Source organism: Vidua macroura, chromosome 3 (assembly GCF_024509145.1).
Source record: "Vidua macroura isolate BioBank_ID:100142 chromosome 3, ASM2450914v1, whole genome shotgun sequence".
In the NCBI taxonomy this organism is placed as follows: Eukaryota; Metazoa; Chordata; class Aves; order Passeriformes; family Viduidae; genus Vidua; species Vidua macroura.
The window spans coordinates 79965555-79986609 of NC_071573.1; positions in this window are offsets into that span (position 1 = coordinate 79965555).

Below are 21055 nucleotides of genomic sequence, written 5' to 3' on the forward strand. Positions count from 1 at the left end.
TTAAGTGAATGGCCCTTAGTGGGATGGAACCTGTGACCTTGGTCACAGGTTAGACCATGCTCTAACCAACTCTTGGATGATACATTTTTGCATCCAAATTGATGGTGTACAAAGACTTACAACAGAAATGTTCAAATTTGACTTGATATGAGGCAAGTTCAGTTTCTCACTTTCAGTAAGGATTGTTACATCTCACTGATGCTATATCTTCCTAAGTAAAGGACTGGTTTGTTTGTCGATGAAAGATTCTGGTCAGTAAAAGGCCTAATTCAGATTGCATTTTGATCACCTTATGCACACGCCAAAAATCAGAAGCACCCAAATGGGAAAAGATTAGGGAACATTTGTTAAGTTACTTTGCTTTCCAGCCACTGACTCTGAAACAAAAATAGCAAGACAAACTACGTGGTAATGTTTCTTGGCAAGTGATGCTATTACCAGCAACAAGGAGATATTATTCATTGACAGCAGCCCAGATGAATAAAGCTGCTTCTAAGTGTTGCTGCTCTTTTCTTGCTGATACAAACGTAATGCTTACAACTGTAGATGGCTGCTGAAACCTTCCTAAGGCTGCCAGGAATAAAGACTATGTTGTGTCACCTTTTTGTGCAAGACCACATAGGGAAATGACAAGGGGATCTGTAACGTGGTGTTACTGGAGGTCAGGGAATTTGTTTCAAGTTGAATTTTCCTTGATGTACGCACTACAGTTAGCCAGAATTAAAATGGTTTTGAAGGAGAAGTTGGACTGCTGAAATACAAAAGTGGCAGATGCCTCTTTGCTCTTTTATATTATCACTCACTCCAGGGAATGGCCTGCAGCTTGGATTTTCAAAAATGTTTATTTAAGCTCCATTAAAACCCACACCAATTTATATTGTTCATCTGAAGTTGCAGACCCCTTCGGAAGTTGTACCTTAACATTAACTTTCACCAAGTACTCCTTACCTTTTTCTGCAACTAAATGTGCACTGATTTAGAGACAAATTTGTCTGTGTTTGCTTATAATTATTTTGTATTTTTATTGCTAATTTATCCAGAAGCTTTCTGCAAATGCACATTAAACCAAGATAGATTATTCTTTTAAATGGAAACTTCATGGTCAGGTTACTGTGACAAGAAACTGAAGGCAGAGGAACTTCCTACCTAGATCAAATGTCTTATTGTTGAGCAAGATGAAACATTGTGTGTGCTGAACATGCAAAGAGAGCTTTTTATTGAACTATCAGTCTCCCATTGCTTGTGGAGTTCCTAACTCACAAGGCTGCATTTACCCTGTTATGCCAAGAAGGCTGTAGGGAGAGCCCGGGGAGAGTCTTTGCTCAGCAGGACAAAACAACTCTTCCTCCTGGCCTCTCACTGCCAGGACTCAGAGACATCCCCTGCACTGCTCGATGGCAGGAGCAGCTCCTCCTTGGATGCTCTGGTGGCTGTGAAATCCCTGCAGGCAACATGGGAATCATTTGGTGTGAAGTCATGCCTGAGATGGAACCCCTTAGGTATCTTCTTGCTCCTCTTCATTTCTATCCTCTGTTTCCTTCTGATTCTTTTCCCTTTCAGCTTCTACTGCTTTTTCCTCTGTATTTTTTATCTCATGGGTCTTTTAATCTTTACTTAATAATTTTCCTGGAAATATCATGACAGCTTTGGCATTTTAGTCAGCAGAAATTTGTGAAGCAATAACCTTGTCTACTATAAACAAGAAAGCATGAAGGAGCCAGATCATTTTATTTGCACATTTCTCCATTTTGCTCAATACTGTAATAACAGGGTCCAATTGAAAGTAAATATTTTGTGCTTTCCAACCTACTGATGCATGGCAAAAAATTTACTGAGCTACACTGCATCAATTTTTTGCAGAGAGAATGTAAAAATAGTATTTGTCTCATTCCCAAATAATTTCAGACAAAAAAAGTATTGTGATGGACTAACAGTGTTATGACTCATGACATCTACTCATTTAATGGCTTTTGCTCTACAAAGGTACACTGTGTAGTCACAGATAGGCAAATATAAAAATGTGTTAAAAGACATTTTCCTTCAAACATACCCAATGTGAGAGGAGATAATAGCTCATTGCAGTTAGAGATACCAGCTCTAAAAAGAAATTATGAAGGCAAAGTCTGTGTCCAATATTAACAAGGAACCTGAAGGTCTGCCAGGTCCAGGCAGCCTGAGGACGCTTGAAATTTAATATCACTCCCCTGAGAAATGATCCACCTCTCTTCAGGAAATTTCAAAAGTGGGATGTCACCTGCTATAGAACTGCCTCTCACCTGCCATGGGCACTGCCTGGCAGTCTGTGCACATCTGCAGGGGAAAGCCTTCATAAACACATAGCATAACTCTGGGACAGACAAGAGGTTTGGGAGAGGGACATCCCACAAGCATAGATAATTGTCCTCAAAACTCACCTTGCAGGGGAAGTGATGAAAGGTCCATCCACAAAGAAATTCTGGGAGTAGTTTTTATCAGATATTCCCAGTTCCACTGGGTCCCAGCTTACTGTAATTTTTAAAATGTGGTCAAACTTTCAATGTATACCAGATCAAGGCTGAGATGGTGTTTTTGTGTTAGGTGATGCAAAATCCTCTACAACCCATACCATGGAAGAAACTAACATGCAGCATAAGCAGTAGGATTTATAGATGAAATACAAAGCTCTGGATCTACCTCCTCAATTTAAATGCAGTGTTTGGTGTCAGGAGCAATTTTCCATCTGAATGAAACACCATTTTTCTTACGGAAAAAAAAAAAAAAAAACAAGATTGACCAGTCAGAACAAAACAAGTGGGTAGTATTTCCATTGAGAAAATAATGGAATAGGAGGCCTTTTGATAGTAATTTCACACTGGCACCCTAAAAACTTTGCTTTTCTCCATTGAAGTGAAACCCCTATTTCCTAATAGGAAGGATTTAGGGAAGTTTCTTTCAAGAAATTATTCTTCAAGGCTCAAATCACTGTAATTAATTATTTTGGAGGCATTTAAAATGCTTCAGGTCAAAAAAAACCCCATACATGAGCTCTAAGATATGCTGAGAAGTGATAAGGCATAAAAAGTGAAAAGATGGAGGTAGAGAGAGAAAACCTTGGTGTTTTTAACTAAGGGAGTAGACTAAGATTTCTTTGTTTGATGGTGAATTCCAAAACAGCAGCATATGGTCAGCTCTCATTGTCAGCTTTGAAAGCCCAAAGATAGCAAAGCATTAGACACAAATCACATGCCATACACTCAGTCCCACCACAATTTCTCTGTCTTTATGGGACTCTATAGATCCAAAGGGAAATAATCTGCTTTCATTGTGCATATGGAGGAATCACTGCCTAAAGATAGCTCTGAGAGTGTTGGCAAACAGTTGAAGGCCACTTACTGAAGGAGCTCAAAGCACAGAGGGAACAAACTCACCTTTACCTCCTTCAGGTGCTCATGGCTGAAAATTGGGTGAGGCTTTCAGCCTGGTTTTGGAGGATGTGGGACACACTAAAAGAGGGTAACGAACTAATTGTATGAAAATAGAGGTGAATCACACATTTTCTAAGCATGTGACTAAATACAATACCACTGTAATACTCCAAAAGCCTTCTTGTCCTTTTTACAGGAACTATTTGTCCTTACTCAATCCATTGAACAACTTTAATGAGAGGGATTATTCTAGATATTTCTTCCACTCTTCCTTCACTCTTCATGTGCTTCAATTTGATTCATGCTCCATGGCAGTTCCTGCAAATTAAAAAATGGAGGAGAAAAATAGGTGTCAGACTAAAAATAACAGCTTATTAAATGCAGTTTAATATCCATACATTAATATCCCAGTTGCTGTAGCCAAAACTGTGAGTCCCCATGGATCAGTGTGCATTTTTCATATGTTCCAAGGACAGGGTTCAGTCCACATAACTCCAGCTGTCTCAGGTCACTCAGTGACTGCAATGGTTATTTTGATATCTAATGGGGATAAATAGATACCAGGAAACATGAATGCAACCCACCTGAAAAGTCTGAGTCAAGGGAGACTATGTGAATTGCCCTCTGAAAGTGCTCCCTTATCCACTGAGTGCAGAACAAGGCTTAGGGGCAAGCTTAGCCCTGATACTTGGATTTAAGTAAAGTATTGGACAAGAAGAGCCACAACTCTCAAGAGTGACATGTTTGTGGCTACTGTGACAGAGGTGCTAAACAGCTGTATTAGTACCTTGGGCACCTTAACTCTCTTTCAACCCATTACATACCCCCCTGCCAAAATCACCATCCACGTATGTTTGTGTCATTTGGGAACCCCTTCACTTCTCTCCCACAGCTCTGTGCCATTTTTATCCTCTGCTTTAATACATGCTGCTGCTGCCTGTTCCTTACTTGCAAGCAATCCTGTCAGACCCCTCTGCTACCCAGCGGAGGATGACACGAGGCTGATGATTTGTCTTTTCCACTGCCTCCAGAAACATTTTAAGCTTTGCAAAAAGAGCTGAATATGAATGTCCCTTCAACTTTCATTCCTGAGATCTCTTGGCTCCAGCTGCAAACAAACAAGCAGAGAGTGACTCCAGTGCATGGTCTGTGATTGCATGTGTGTTTTATCTGTTGTATTTATCTGACTATGGACAGATATACACAGAGATATACTTTAATATGAGCGCTAAAATAAAAACAAATTTATTATGAAGATCCTGCTGCTGTAGGCATCCCCATATGAGATGATCTGTCACTGTGTCAGTCCAGGTGCAAAGGTCTGTGCAGCTGTGATCCCTTTGACATCTCACTGAATCTTCTTTCTTCAGATGCAGCAATATCTGGAGCTTTCAGGCAGTCTGACTTTCTATGTGCACCTCACCCAAGAGGAGTGAGGTGACCATTTCAACCTAGGAGCCATGGCAGGTATGATAATCTAACTTTGAAATTCAGAAAATGGCCACTGTTCATGAGGCTTAAAAAATCCCACCAAGCAGACATGACTGTGTTGAGATCTTGAAGTTGAGTGACATGCACACTCTGTATTAAAATCAAGCTCAAAACTTGCTTTCAGGCTCTTGACCTTGAGAAGGAGGCTACAGAGTATGTGAGAAAGTAGAGTGTTTCTTTGGTTCTTTTGCTATCAGTGGTAGAAACCAATGCATTTGAGAAGCAGCAGATGAGTTTTTGATGCTCTTGAAATTTCCAATACTTCAGCATCTGATTTTTCTGAAGAGATCTGACCATGAAGTGCTAGCAGGAATCATTGCAAATATATCAGGCAAGCAGACAGTTAGTCCTTTACAAAACCTTAAGGAATGAAATACCACAAATATAATGTGATTTTGGAGAACTCTACCAAGCAAGTGTCATATGCACCATTGCATCTTTGAAGAGCTCAGCAGGCAGCTCTTCCTATGGCAAATGGGTTTACTGTAGTGTTACTAAAATGCTGCAGCTAAAGTAAATGAAAATGTATTAGAAAACTGGAACATATATAAATAAGAGAAGAAAGAACAAAATCTGTGTCCAAAAGTTAACCAAAAGATTGTCTTTTACCAAAAAGATGCAAATAAATGTTTGAAAAAGCACTGAACTCCCTGTGAACAACATTCAGAAAGAGAACAGGAGCAAGCTTTAAGGACAGGAGTGTTTTGTGAACTGGTAAGAAGGTATTGGCATTTGATCCTTTGCTGTTTTAAGAGTAGAAGCATTCGTAACTGATTCCTTTTTAACTTCCAGCATTTAGAATTTCAAGCTGGTCATAGTCCAGCTCCATTACTCAAAATGGGCATGAGTAAATTTGCTCTCTGAATAAAGAGACCAGTGCCAACTAGAGAGCAAGGAGGTAAAATTCATTCAGCAGTGATCAATGCAAAACAGTGCCACAAGTCACACTGGAAAGGAAAGGATAAACTGGTCAATGCTCTTTCACAGTTTCCACAGCCTTTAGATTTCTTTTTATAAGTTAAAATAGTCAGCTTCTAGGACAAAGAAATAAACAAAATAGGAAACATTCCAGGACTGAATATTTTGAACAAAATTCTCAGAATTCCTACTCTTAAAATAAATTGTTGACAACAGTCCTTGAATACCAAGGCATGCCTCACCACCTGTACTGAAAACACCTACAAATAAAAAGTTTGCACTATCCAGTATTAAGACTCTGTATGTATTGACACCACAAAAAAAGTAAGCTTTCCACAGAGTAAATTAAAGCCTTGCAAACCTAATATGCAAAGTACAAGTAATGACATAGAAAGATGCTGGCCTATAATAAAATGCCAAGTGCAAGCTTCTAAAAACACTTCCATGTAACATTTTTAGAAATGTTTCCTTGTATGCATATAACCTGATTCAAGGAGAGTCATAAAAGACTCCCACATGTTATTGCATCATGATGAGATGTCATTGTTTTACTTTTTGTTGCTGCTATTATTTTTAAAACCATGTGTGGTCAGTGGCTGTAATGTCCAAAGGCATTGAAATCTGTGCTGAGATTCACCACCCACAAAAATCAATGTTGAAAGCAGTTTGAGTCTAAAGCAGTCAATATTTGGCAAAGAAGCGGGATTGAAAGAAATTTTGGAAGTGCCAGCCCCTAAAAGTGAGATTTGAATGAATGGCAAATGGAGAATAAGTGGCAAATACTGCTAATGACAACAGATGGCAATTCACAAGTTGTGTTTTATTTAACTGAAATATAAATTATTTTAAAAAGTTGCCTCTTTCCAGAAGACAACTTTACCTAACATCTTTTTTTCCAATTAGATATTAAACTCGTATTAATAATGAAGAGTTATTTTCTGGTGCAATTTTGGTATTTACTGAATTTGGTATTGAATAAAATTGTACAAACTACGTGTAAGGCAATTTTTCTTTCTACCAAATGAGAGTCTACCAGATGAGATACACAAACAAAACCATCCAGTTATCCAAGAGTCACTCTTTTTGTTCTTAACTTTGATCTCAATCCGTTTGTTTCCCTGTCTCCACCTGCTCACTTTGGGAGTTTGTGCCCTTGAGGTCTTTCACTCTGACTCATTGGACTTTGAAAGCATAGCCCTTTTAGCAAGACCAAACACAGCCTCGAGTAGGAAGTGCTTTATGTTAATGCTCCATCTGTGAATTGGCTTGGCTTTTCAGAAAATCTATGTCCGATATCCACAGGCCATCTTCAGCTGGCTCCCATTTAAGAAAGAGGCAACTCAGTGTTAATCCACAAATTATCCTCCAGGATCATTTACAGCCATGGTAGGCATCAGTCTTCAGAGCATCTTTTGGACAACGTTTCTACCTGATCATCTGTAACTGGCTCTCCTCCCTAACTCTTTTGCTGTAACACCAGGGAGCTCCCTGGTAATAGAGAGCTCACAGTGAGACATCAGATACAGCTTTCCACTCACTGCCACTGTGCTCACACTGTTAATATTGCAATAGCTAGTACACAGCATGCCAACATCAGACAACAAGGAGAATTAATTATCACAGGCTTTGGGGCTTTGAATCACATACTATCTACTAACGTTTTGTCTGGAGCAATTCCAAATGCTTGATAGAAGTCTCAAGCATAACATTAAATCCCAAGGAGACATTTTGAGGGCAATGTTTCAGTAACAAGTAGAAAGGTAGCTTCTTTGATAATCCAGTTAAAAGAGAAAGAAAGGAAGATCTAGGAATATTCCCTATTCAGCAAACACCCCTGGAGCGCACAGCAAAACAACCTCTCGTACAGGCTGAAAATGAAGTGATTCCACAGCCATGGTGTGACACTTTTGCAGCCGATAGCCGAGTGACACCTGCTGATGAGCACACACATTGCAAACACTTGAGAGGTGAAGGGCTGGCTGACATCTGCATTGAGCCCATTTTTCCTCCCGTGTCTGATCCCACACGCTGCTTACAGCACTACAGCTCTACCGAAAGCGCATTGCCAAGAGCACTGCAGAGCCCCAGCCATTGCCCTCAGTCCCCTGGCTACACCACTGGCTGGCCACCACAAGCTCACTTGTTCTCTAAATTCAATGCCAGTCCCTTTTTCTATGGGACTACAGGCTGGATCATGAGGGAGGACATTATATTCATTTGGACATAACATTCAGTGATAAAGGCACCTGCTCTTTACAGTGAGCAAAGGGCTTTTCTCACTGCAGTAAGTCTTTGGCTTGGTCCCCAGTTAATTTATTCTAGTTGTTTGGAAATGACAGCTGGGGAATATATCTAAAAAAGGAGCAGAATTCGGAAACCAGGTTACTACTGATTCAAACCTGAAAGCAGAGATTCATTCAGTCCCACTCTTTCACATACCCTCATGAATTTCCACAAATTGGATGGCTATGTCCTTAACCATATTTTCAGTCTGCATTTCTACATTTCCCTTCATTGGTGCAATGGTCGAGGAAAGGCAGCTAGTCACTTCAGCTACTACTAGGCAAGGTGAATTTATATGCAGCTTTAATTATCTCCAGGCTCCAAAATTCAGGATCTGTTTTCTGGCTCTACCAGTGATCCTTGCAATGACCTTTTCCAAGTCACTCCTCTGTTAGATTTAGAGTGCTGTAGTCTCATTCAGTCATGTCTGTTACCTTCTCAGTGATAAGCTCTCTTTGGGTTTATGCTATAAGTCCTCAAGGTTTTTCCAAATTCTGCCCACCACAATGAACAGCTCCAGAAACATTGAAAAAAACCCAATTTTGTAACAGGACATTTTCTACACATTTGTTAATTGGCATATATATATATATATATATATATATATATATATATAAACAGGATGAATGACCATGATGTTAAGTCTCCTTGTGCCTCAAAATCTGACCAACAAAGCCTTCTCTTCCTGGCTATTCTATCTACTCTTCAAGGAGCTTCAGTCATCATAGCAAAGCTCAGCAAGTGACAGGTACCAATTCTGCTGTGGCCACTTTCTGTAAATTAGTATTTATCAAAGTTCATTCAACTAATATAAACAACATGACGGTCTATAAGAGACTTGTACTGAATTTCTTGCCAAAGGAGGTGTTATCTGAACAGCTGTACCTTCCCTACCAGCTGATTTCCCAAAGTGTCTCCAGTGATGTTTAAACCATCTTAATTATTGTCTCCAGCAATCGTGCAAGGAAAATAATTATTACAGTATTAATCTTTATTGTTTAAATGCTGATAGGGGGAGGCAAGATGCCTTTTCTTAATTCTTTGACAATAATTTAAATTAATGCACAGTTTTCTGTTGATTTAGATTTTTGTACTTTTAAAGGCCTCATCTTTTCTGCCTCATACAGCAGCTGGAAGGGAATGCACAACAATAAAAATATGAGGAATTACCATTTTTCTGATTCAAATTAGAGTTGGAAAAGAAAAAGATCACATCCAGTATTCATTAGAAATCATTTTACCAGTTAAGCTGTTATTATTATCAGAATCAAGCTGTCATCAGCAGCAGATAATTCTGTGCATTCAGCTCTGCCCACAACCTTTGAAGTGGGACTGGGGGATCTGGACAGGACAGATAGAACCAGGTGTGCAGAAATCTAGGAGAGCTGCCCCCTCACCTGACTACCTGCCCATTCCCAGAGCACTTCTAATGTTGTCAGACTGACATTTTCCACTGGAAGACATTTCCCACCCAATAGTTCTGCCCAGCATGAGGGCTGGGTGTTACATGAGCTTTAGTCCTTGCACTCTTCACTCACTGTCTAGCTCCCCTTGCCTCCCTCTGTAAGTGAACAGGCACGTCTGACCTCCTGCTGCTGAGGGGTTCTGTGGGGGCATTAGGGAGTGATGCTCTCTGCAAAGATAATTATGGTGTGTGGTAGTGCAGAGCTGTGAAAGCAATAGCAACATCACATCTCCAGCAGCAGACTTCTCCAGAGAGTTGTATGCAAATGCAATTTTCATAGCTAATATGAAATCCTGCATTTGTTGCCTCCCTGAGGGCATCAGGGAGACACTCACTTAGGGTTTCTTACAATCACTTCTAAATATGTATATCTGATTTCAGAAGGTCTCATGCTTTATTGAGACCACAGGAAAAATCCCACTAGAACCAAAAGGAGTGCTCAAGCTTGGCACTAGCTCCGAGCAGACAGCAGGACCTGGCCATCTCTCTGCTTGCAAAGAAGGGCAACATGCTGCAGCTCAGAATATTTTTTTGTGTTCTCCTAACTTTTAGAGGCACTGCCTTCCAAGCTTGTTGGGCCAGTAGTGACTTTTCATGTACATTACGCCCCTTCCTTTGAGACACTTGCAGAAGCTGTTGCATTGATGCAGTGCTGAGATATTTCACACCTATTCAGGCATGTCAGGGTAGTTTGGGGCAGTTTTCCATGAGCCTCATGATGCCGTTTGTGTCATGCTGAGAACAGGCAAAAGCACTGCCTAACCTGTCAGGTTACAAAGCCACACTGAGTCCAGAGTCAGCGCTGGAGTTCAAACCCTGCCCAGGCCCATGGACACCGGGCACTCTGCCATACCTCTGGCCCCTGCTTCTCAGTCCATCATTACCACCAGAATCAGGACAAGAAGACAAATAACTCCAGGCAGAAGCAGGGAAAACTCACCTTGTCCAAGGTGTCCTGCTGGTACTTTCTCTGACTGGAAAGACTGGGTAGACTGGGGTTTCAAAGGATTTTTTCCCCTCTTACACAAAACTTCATCACAAAATGCTGCACTTCCTTTCCTGCTTTTTGTTTTTTTGTCTTTGGGAGATTACTTTAGAGGGAAGTAGCAAATTTGATAGCTGCTCTTTATCCAGTATTGGTGGATGAAGCAATTCTGCTCTCTTCCTGATGTGGGAAGAGGCCCTGGGACCAGGCAGGAACTGCCCTTAGAGCGCATTACAGAACATTTTGTTGAGCACTCGGTGCACCTGCAAAAGGAGCTGTGTTATTTAAAGGGCTTTGAGCATGGGTGTGCATGTGTGTGAGCTATTTAAGCTAGACAGGGTTTAGAAGTAGGCATTAAAGGCAGAAAAAAAGGCAAGGTTGGCTTGAAAAAAGTGAACTGTCAGAGAAGGCTGAAGGGATGTGCAGGGGGCCACAGTGTTGGCTGGAAACAGATCTTTGAAAAAGTGGAGGAAGGAGATGGAAAGCTCCAGGCATTCATAGCAACTGTATTCAGCAAGGCACACATTTACACACCTCACAAACTAAAGGGCAGCACCAAGGACCAAGCACTGGTCCATCACCAAGATCTTTCCCCTGAGGCAGGAGGTGACTCCTCCTAAAGGGTGTCCTCAACCTCAGGCCTCACCCCAGGGCCACCCTACTTCCCTCTGGGGCTACAAAGGCAGGGGAGTGCCCACCTTCAGCAGCTGGTAGCCCAACGCTGGGAGCAGCCTGGGACATGCAATGACTACCCAGCTGTAAACTGCCTTGCCCTGCTTCTCACCCACCTCCTCCTCTCCTTCTTCTCCATTAGCAGGACTGTGATTTTAGCCACTAATAAATGTCAAGACAAGTCTGGCCTGTGGGTGCCTTTAAAAATGTTTTATCCTGGTTTATATATGCATAATTTGTAGGAGAAGCTGCAAATCAGATCAATTTAATTCTAATGAAGTACATTTGTCCTATTTTATCCAACTTAAGACTATTTTAAATGTTATGACTTAAATAAGTGTACTACCTGTGAGCAGACTACCCCATTAAATCAAGGAATCAGGAGTCACTGGTAGTGCACCAGATTTCTCTGGCACAGAATACAAATAATATATCCACAGAGTTCTTTTTCACACTAAATATAGTCCTAATTGGTTTCCATAATTGTTTTTGTTTGTTTTTAATTTACTACTTCTATGTCTGTATTAAAGCCCACATTGAAAGGAAAAAAAAAGAAAAAAGCTTGTACACAATGTCAGTTAGAAAACACTGCTGTTAACTGAAAATCCTATTTGCACATTCTCTGTTATGAGCAAATTCTCATCATTTAGGGTCCTACTAATCCTGAAAGGAAATCTCTTGTTATGAGTCTATGATTACATTGTGCTTCCTGATACCAGGGCACATCCTACCAGTAAGATGTCATCCCATCTATTCCTTACAAAACAATAATTAGATTGTGCAGTGCTTCCTCCTACTGAATGAGATTGCTTTTATCAGAGTATAACTGACAGCCATAACAAATCCTCCTACCACTTGATTAGTATCATCAAAGAGTGAACTGCGATGGGCAGAAGATGAACTGATTAGCTTCAGACAGTTGCTGGGAAAAAAAAAAAGTGGGGAAGGATCCTGGGGGAGTATGGCACACTTCAGTACCTGTGCCAGCAGGGAGAGCAGGGAAAGATTGGGAAGCCCAGTCAGGGGCCAAGGACTGGGCCCCGTGGTCAGCCCAGCACTGACACCACACCAGGGCATGGGCAGCTCTTCGGGGCACAAAGGCAATGGTATCCCATCCCACCACCCCATTTCCACCCCAATGACATTTCCAGTCATAGGGCCATGCTCCACTCTGACTAGCAGAGCAATCTAAGCCAGAGGAAAAAGCAGGCATTCCCAGGTGGATGATAACTGTCTCCTTAGAGATTGCTGGCACACCTGGCTTTTCTCCCTGGGAAGTTTGTTGTGCTGTGTTTTGGTTTTTCCTTGCACTGTGTCTTGTGCTCATAAAAGTCAGTAAGAGAACACATTTTGACATGAATTGACAGCATTTGGAGCCTATTTTGCCAGAAACTGAAATGTGTCAAAAGTGACCACACCCTTTTTCGCTCTAATTTTTTAGCAGAAAATTCCATTAAGGAAGTTGAGGACTTCCACTTCACTAGAACACCTGCCAGGGACAGATTTAAGTCCCCTCAATCCATCAGAGCACGTGCCTTGGCCACCAGCAGAGCATGTTGGAAGGCAGAGGCAGAGAAGGTGTGTGACACCCCAGCCACTGCTCGCTTCCACACCCAGCTGCCACTCACCTCCTCCCTGCTGGAGGCATTCAAAGATCCAAGCTGACAGAACAGAGTGACTGATGGTAAAAAATACCTTTCCCAGATGAGGGACCAAACCTGATAGGGACACAAGGGGGTGGGAGCCTGGCCACCACATTTCCAGTTGCACAGTGAATTTAGGGAAGCACCAACAGAGAAGCAACAAGTTCTGTGCATGCCAGGGGCTGAAAGTATTAGAGGCAGGAGGTGAAAAGAGAGTAAAAAAGACTTAGTGGGTGCTTTTTTCCAGTAAAGACTATGGTGTAAAGAAATATATGAAATGCAGGACCAACAGCCCAGCATGGCCAGTGCTACCAGCCAACTGCATGACACTTCAAGGCCACTCGCAGCAAGACCTGGAAATCATGGATATAAAACACAAACTGTGCCAGTGGATTTCAGCACTAAGATAGATTTTTTTCCAACATATGAACATTAATGCTTCTTTAAAGGAATGTGATGAAATTTCAAGAGAGGCTGAGGGAATGTGGTATTTGCAAGGTCTGTGCCTGAGAGCTTGCACTTAATGGGAAGACAGAACAAATGTGATGCAGACACTTATATCCCAAGTGATTTGAAAAGTGTTTGTGCCAAGTCACTTGGAAAATCTTATGAAATTAAATAATTCAATGTATAAAAATGTTCTTTACAAAGCAAAGGGAGGGAACAAGCTTTATAGACAAGATGGAAATGTGGATTAAGTACCAAAATAGATTGAAATAAGTGAACAGCCACTGTCAGATCATACTGCATTTTGTAGGTTTATCTGACAAATATATCTATAAAACACAGCACACCCCAGTGAAGGGAGAGAAGGAAAATCCTGTCTCAGAGACAGAGAGGTTTGTTTTTCCGTGACTGACCATAACCAGTGGAAACTTGTCCCCTGGTTTAGGTGCCTTTTCTGCCACATTGCACATCCTTGCAGGGGAAGCCTTCAGAATTAAGCTTCTGAAAGTGGAACAAAAGTACCAAATGCAATATAACTGCAATAACTGCAGAATAACTGCAAACTGATGTGGGGAATTGTGATCACTCAGGAATTTTTGGGATGAACCCAAACTTCCACATAACCAGCAGGAAAACTGCTGCTGCCTTTGGTAGGATCAATCCTGACTTTTGAGAAGCAGGAAACGAATGATTTCCTGGGCTGGGATTTGAACCATCAGTGAACAGGGTAGTACAAGGATATTTACAGAAAAGGACAGAGCAATTACATAAGGAAGGGGTTGTATGGACCAGCAGTGGGTGAATATAGCTGGAAAACAGGTACAAGACACAAAGGAAGATGTTAACTGGTGGGACTTGTGAAAAAGTCTCCCAAGGTCACACAGCTTCCTTATCTGAGTCCATGTAACTTATGCACAGGTGTCACAAATCCTAATTTAGAATCCTGATGATTACACCAAATTGTCACAAATGAGTGGCTTAAGTTGCTTAAAGAATCACCATTAGAGGTGTTGTCAAAAGCAGATTTTAATATAAATTTGTGGAAAATGCAACAAAGCTTTGTAGCAAGATTCCACTCTATTACTTAGTACACAGATTAATCATACAAAGGAAAATAGGCTTGGAACCACTTTAGAATGAGCTGCACAGAGACTGGGGATGCAAAGGTAGGAGTGTGTAGGGTAAGGGAGACCCTCCTGCTGAGACATGAGGTTCATGACAGGACCCCTTGCTTCAGAGAGGACCCCTTGCTTTCTAAACCCTTGACATGGTCTGGGTTTGGCTGAGTCCAATCTTACCAGTCCCAGACCTGGTCAGCATTTTATGTCCACAGGGTTTAGCAGCCCTTAATCATTGGCTAATTTAACATTTATAAAGTGATTCTGTAGAACTTACTACACTTACAACAGTGACTTTGTTACACTCCCATCCTTCACCTCAGCCAGGCACCAGGAGTTCCTGGTATGGTCAGTGCTGCTTTTACTTTAGACATGCAAGAGCTTCCAGTGTGGTCAAGGGATGCTTCACTGCCCAACTCATGACACAAATACCAAATTCCTAACAGCAATTCCAGCAATCAAAAAGCAGTCCCAAGGGCAGGGGCAGATGCACCACCACAACTGGAAAGCTCAGAAGTAGGAACTGCTCTTCAAGTCTAGCCTCACCCATGCTGAGCAGAGAGTCAAGAATGCACCCACAGTGTTCTGGCAGTGTTCTGTATGAGAACACTCTGAGGAGAACTCATCATCATCACAGAGGAGCTCCACACTGTCTTCCCTCATACTCCTTCTGGAGAATGTGGCATTTCCTCTATCAGTGTGACAGAGGCTTGACCATAAACAGAACTGAAAGAGCTGTGAAAGCCAGCTGGGTCATAAAAATTTTGAATATCCTAGGCTTCATGGGCAGAAAAGCAGACAAGGCAAGCTTTGTGACCTTATTTCCTTGAATCTGTTTCATATTTCACTTTTATTTCCTGGGAAGGAGAGATACAGACAGAACACATTCATCTCTGTCAGGACCAAGTCCAGCTCTCACTAACATAACAGGAGAGGGCCAAGCCAGAACAAGCACTTTTCAGTGTAATTGCTTTGCCTCAGCGATTTCGTTTTATCACAGCTGATGTAAGTGAAGGCGAGTGAAAGGGACCTGAGAGCACAGCTAAAAAACGACAGAGCACACAAAAGGCTTCAGCTTTCTCAAAGACAGATCGAGCCTGTCATCTTTATCTGACACTAATTGGGAGCTTTTTCATTATCACTGCCAAATTCTGCCCTTGGCTATTTGCCCATAAATCTTTCTGACATTTTCCAGTGGGAGTTGGAGGCAGATAATCTGAGGGCAGAATCTGATATGGAATTGGTAGAAGGACAAAGGCGGGGCCCAAAAACTTCCCTTTGGAATTCTTCCCTTGTCCTCACTGAGGCACATCTGATAGCAGCAATGGCACCAGTACAGGCTTTTCCCCATCAGGGGTAAAGGGAGTGCATGAGGTTTCCTAGTTTTGAGAGAGATGGGATTCATCTTTAATTTAATTTTATTTGCTTGGCAACTTTTGGAGGTGGGCTGGAGAGAGGTTGCTCACGGTAACACCATTGTTTGCATTGGGATTGCAGTGGAGTTTGAAACTGCTTACACTTTTAGAGAGCTTTACAGCTACTTTCAAATGCCTCATTTGAATCAGACTTGGGAAGGGACAGAGTGTAGTCCTTCTGATCAAGAGGCCACTGTACATCAGCAGCAGGTAACCCAGATGGGTGCCTATACAAGCTGAAACCAAAACTATCTTTAAAAAGCAAACATATCTGAAACAAACAGAATCATACAATGGAAAAGGCTCATCAACTCAGGCAAAAAAAAAATGTGGATGCATAGACCAGAAAGGGAATTTTAAAGTTATTTTGAGCACAGGATGAGGTTTATCCTTATTTTAGCACTTATTTCTCTTGTAAAGATGCAAATCAATTCACGACCCTTAATTTCCACAGCACAGCTAAAATGCTGCAACATGCAGAGAGGCATTTTTAATGTACCAGAAACTCAATAGGGAAATGGCATTATAATTAAATAAGAGCACTCCACTGTGCAAATGGGCTGGCCATATGTCCATCTTGTTTGGTTTCTGAGTGTCCACACAGTTATTCACAGGTTTGCTTTAAAAATTCTGTCTAAATTGAAGGCTGCTAAATGGAAGAACAAACAGCAGTTTGGAGAAGAAGGAGGCTCCTCTGTCTACTCACCTTTACCTTTTGCTGTGCCTCATGGCTTGATTTGCTTACATACAAGTGTGAGTACTGACAATGGAAGGATAAGTGTCACGCTGGAAAGACAGGTAGCATTGGACAACACGCCATGGCTATTGTTTGTTCAACTCTAGTCGTTCTTCTAATCTCAATTTTGTGTAAAATGCCTGACTTCACCCATTGGCTTATATATTACAACAGGAACTGGAGGACAAATGATTACGCTGCTTGCATTATTTTGCTGTAATGCAATGTTATGTTTGTACAGAACAGGCTGGAGGGCAGAACCAGGTAAGGATATTATTATGTTATGTGACTGTACTTCACAGGAAGCCCAAAGATGAATCAGTGCCCTCTGGCAGGTTTTGTGTGAACACAGACTGAAAAGACAATCCCTGCCTCCAAGGGTATTTTTACCTGAGCTCAGACTGGAGCAGCAGTGATAGAAGGTTCTCGCCAGGTGATGGAATTGGAGAGGTCTCAGTTCACATCCTGGCTCATCAGTAAATAAATGATCATGATACTTTTTCTGGTTTCCACAGTGGGTTTTTCATCCTATGTGAGACACTCAGAGGCCTCTGAGATGTCCTCTGTCAAGGACACGACAAATTCTGTAAAGCCAGCAACACTAATCCCTTGAAAAGAAAACTCACGTGCTGTACAGCCACCAGGGACATCTAATAATCTTTGTGACTGTATCAGTGTGAGGGGTAAAGGGGAAAAAGTGGAAACAGTTCACAAGAAGGTGAGGTTCTTGCTGCTGTCCAGGCTATCATCCCTGCCAGTGTTCTTCAGCAATTTTTTTCAATCCTTGGTCCATCCCATTACAGATCTTGAAGGAATTGCTGTGAGCTTTGTATCAGCTCCTTCACAGAGACAGGGTGGTGACTTCAGCCATCCCCTCTCCTGCCTGGCAGCAGCAGAAGTGTAGGTCAGGAAATCACCATCCACATCAGTTCATGTCATTTACAGTCTGTGCTGCCAGCTCCTTGATTTACAGGTCAAAAGATGAGTAAAAAGCAGGGAGTGAGGAAAACCAGCTTATTGCAGGGAAAGTAGAAGGTGGGAAGAGGCTTTTTCCCAGATGTATGAAAAAAGGGAAGAACTGCAGAGGTGCTGTGGAACTGGGGGAGGCTTGTCCCGGGGTAGGGGTCCAGGATGCCACAGTATGGATAACATTGTAGAAGGAGGAAACAAAAACAGCAACAGGGTCCTGAGATGATTATGGTGGAAGTACAGGAAAAACCTGGTCTCATGTGAGTATGTTGTTTTAATTAGTTCAAAGCCATTTTCTGTTGTACTAAATACAGAATATTTATGGAGTAATACCTGTTGCCATTCACCCAGGCTCATTATGCATAGCTTCATTTAAGGGTGATTTTTGTCATCTAATAATTTGTGTCCCATCATCAGCTTGGGGCTTATGAGATAAAAGATGACCTTTTCTTTCTGCACTCTAGGCCCTGTATTACAGTTTAGAATTGGGAAAAATTGAAGATGCGTTTGGTAAAGAAAACAGTCCAGACTGGACTCTTTTTTCCTTCAGTGTTTCTAACTCAATCTTTTAATTGTCAAATTTTTCAGAGCTAATTATATACTAATGCTACCAGCTTTAAGTCTCAAATCTAAATCACTAGCACTTCAAGGATGACTGACAAATGTGTTCTGGAATGAGTTTCATGCTTTTCCTTCCTCAAACTCGTACACATTTGTCTCTGGGAGACAGAAGGGGAAAAAAGCAAGCCAAAGTACATTGTGTCACTGAGGATTATCTTTCATGGAGGTAAGAGCTACTCATATGCAGAGTAAGCTTTAGTGATACATATATATTTATACAGAACTAGCTAATAATAGCTGTTGATTTTGGCTTTAATGAAAGGCATTAATTTTAAACTTTCCTTATTAGCATTAATAAAAATCAGCCCCAGTGAAGTGTTGCTGCTGCTCTGGAAACCAGTTGCTCAAAATCTCATCCTCTTCCACTTCAGGCTCAGACCTGTTGTACATTAGTGTGTAACAGCTCACTGGGAAGTTATGGATAAAGCTATGGATGGCACATGAAGTACAGCAGATCAGTACATTTGGCCTAACCTCCATTATATGCTATGAAAGTGGTGTCCATTTTTGCTGGTGTAAATTTCCAGTATCTGTTTCAAAATTAATTAAGGATGTGACCATCATCTGGTGTAAGTGGCTCAGCTGTCTTTCTGTATTCCCTAAAACCAGACTAATTTCTCATCCCTACAGAGTTCTGTCAGGGAGGACTGTCAGTTTCTAGTTTCAGGGGTCCTTAATTCATTCCTCAGCACTAGCCAAGTCCAGCTTTTCCCTTCTTGTCTTTCCTCTCTTCACAATTCATTTTAATACATACTTTTGAAATACAATCATCTTATTTTGGATTTTGAGCACAGTGAGATTTGACTCTTTTGTTTTCAGGTACTTTTGTATTGCTCACTTTAGCATTGAGTAGTGAGAATTAGACTGGCAGAGTTGTAATTTTATGTCATCTTGCCAGAAATTACTTGTTCATGAACAACAGCTCTGCAATCTGAAAACAGCAGTACACAGCATGCCATGCAGTGGCTGCTTAAAACACTTACCAGGTGCTCAGTCCAAGCCATGTTTAAACCAAACAAATCTGTGCCAAAATTTAGAATGTGGGAGATTTAGAGTCTTACTTTATTTTGACAATTCTTTGGCATTCTATTTTTTCTGCTGACTGCAGTTTATACACAGATGTTCTGGGAGGAAGAAAACACAGAGAAAAGGTACACAGGCAGTGACCGTTCACTGTGTCTTCTGATACAAGAAACAGGTGGCAGCAGATGAAAATAGCAGGTGGTAAATAGCAGATCCAGAATGAATAGAAGCCCTCTTTAAATTTGGCTGAAGCTGTCTGACATAATCACAAGTTTGGAGGGAAGAGTGACAGACAGACTGCATAAAAATAAATATGAAAAAAAAAAGACACAGTTCTCCCTTGAGAAACAAAGCATGCAGTTTCCTTAGCCCAGGCAGGACATGCCTGTCTGGCAGGGAGAATTTATGCACAGCCATTGCCCCCTGAGGATGCCAAGGATGCTTAGACCAGTGAGGAAGATGAGTCCCATCCAAAACCTTTACTGCCTCTGCCTGTGGACTCTCTGGGGGCAGACACCTGGCCAGGGTGATGTCCCTGAGCCAGTTTATTATTTGCAGAGGGTGTGCTTGGAGCTGGGCTGAAGCAAAGAGCAGTGTGAGAGCACCCAGGTGCAGCTGGAAAATCAGATGCTGTGGTTTTTCTGCAGGGAGTCCATGTGACAGATGTGCTGATACCAACATGTTTTGTGTGACAGAAGGATGTGAAGAGGCTCATGCTTGGTTAAAGAAAAATAGGGGAAGTCTGTGCATTTTTTGTGGTGTCAAAGTTGCTAATAAGCAGGCAAGCACTTATTGTGTCTCAGCATAGCTTAGCAGGGTGCACTTCTCAAGAAAATTAGAGGCCTTGACATTACCCTTCCCAGGTCTACACACCCACGGGCTGCTAATTACTGACAGGCTGCAAAAGGGTTGGCATAGAGAACACCTTCAAATTGCAGACAGGCACTTCCCACTACTGCCAGCGCAGAAATCATCAAGACTCAGGCTGCCCTGTGCTGTAAAGCTTTCCTGAAAGCTTATGCTGAATTTGTTCAACTTTTCCTGGATTTACACACTAACTTAGATGGTTTAGGACAATTTGTTACACATGGCTCAGTTGCTCGGTTACTCTGTGGACAGTTATTGAAACATGCTGGAAACCTTTTCATGCTTGTCAGAAATGACACTGATGGGGAACTTCACCATTTCAACAGAAAGCTTTGCAAAAACCACTTCTACCACAGTTTGTTGTGGTACAATAAATAGTAAAGAATCTGAAAATATCAAAAGGGAAATAAAAATACCAGCAGCCAGCAGCTCAAGTGTTGCCATGCTAATACTTGTAAATTCTAAATAAATAAAACGGTGGTTCTCATTTTGCTAATCACTGTGCTAGTGATGCCCAATTAGTCTAATAAATTGCCAGCAAAACAACTGAACCACCCATGCAATGATGCCTTTGTCTCTCCCTCCCAGGCTTTTCACTTGCACAAATTTATTAAATCAAGACACAAAGCATGCGTAATAATTCTTGGAAGTCAGCTGCTAATTTGCACAGAAAAATCAAACAAATAAATATATTTTGCATGTGATGCAGGGTTAAGAAAGTGTTGCAGTGTGATATTGGATTGGATAGGTTGTATAAAGTAAAATTTAAAGACAGAATGGATTGAATGAACTGCATGGACAATTGAGTCTATGAGTTAGGCTCAAGATGGGCTCAATGAGGCTGTAAGGCCAGCTGAAGCATCAGGACTATGCCACAGGACTGATTTCTGTGAATACATGTGGGGGTTTATGAGCCTAAAAAACCCAAGGTAACAGAAGTGAGTTAAAGAGCACTGTTAAGGTTGGGAAGCCAAGCAAAGAGAATTTAGGATCTGCCA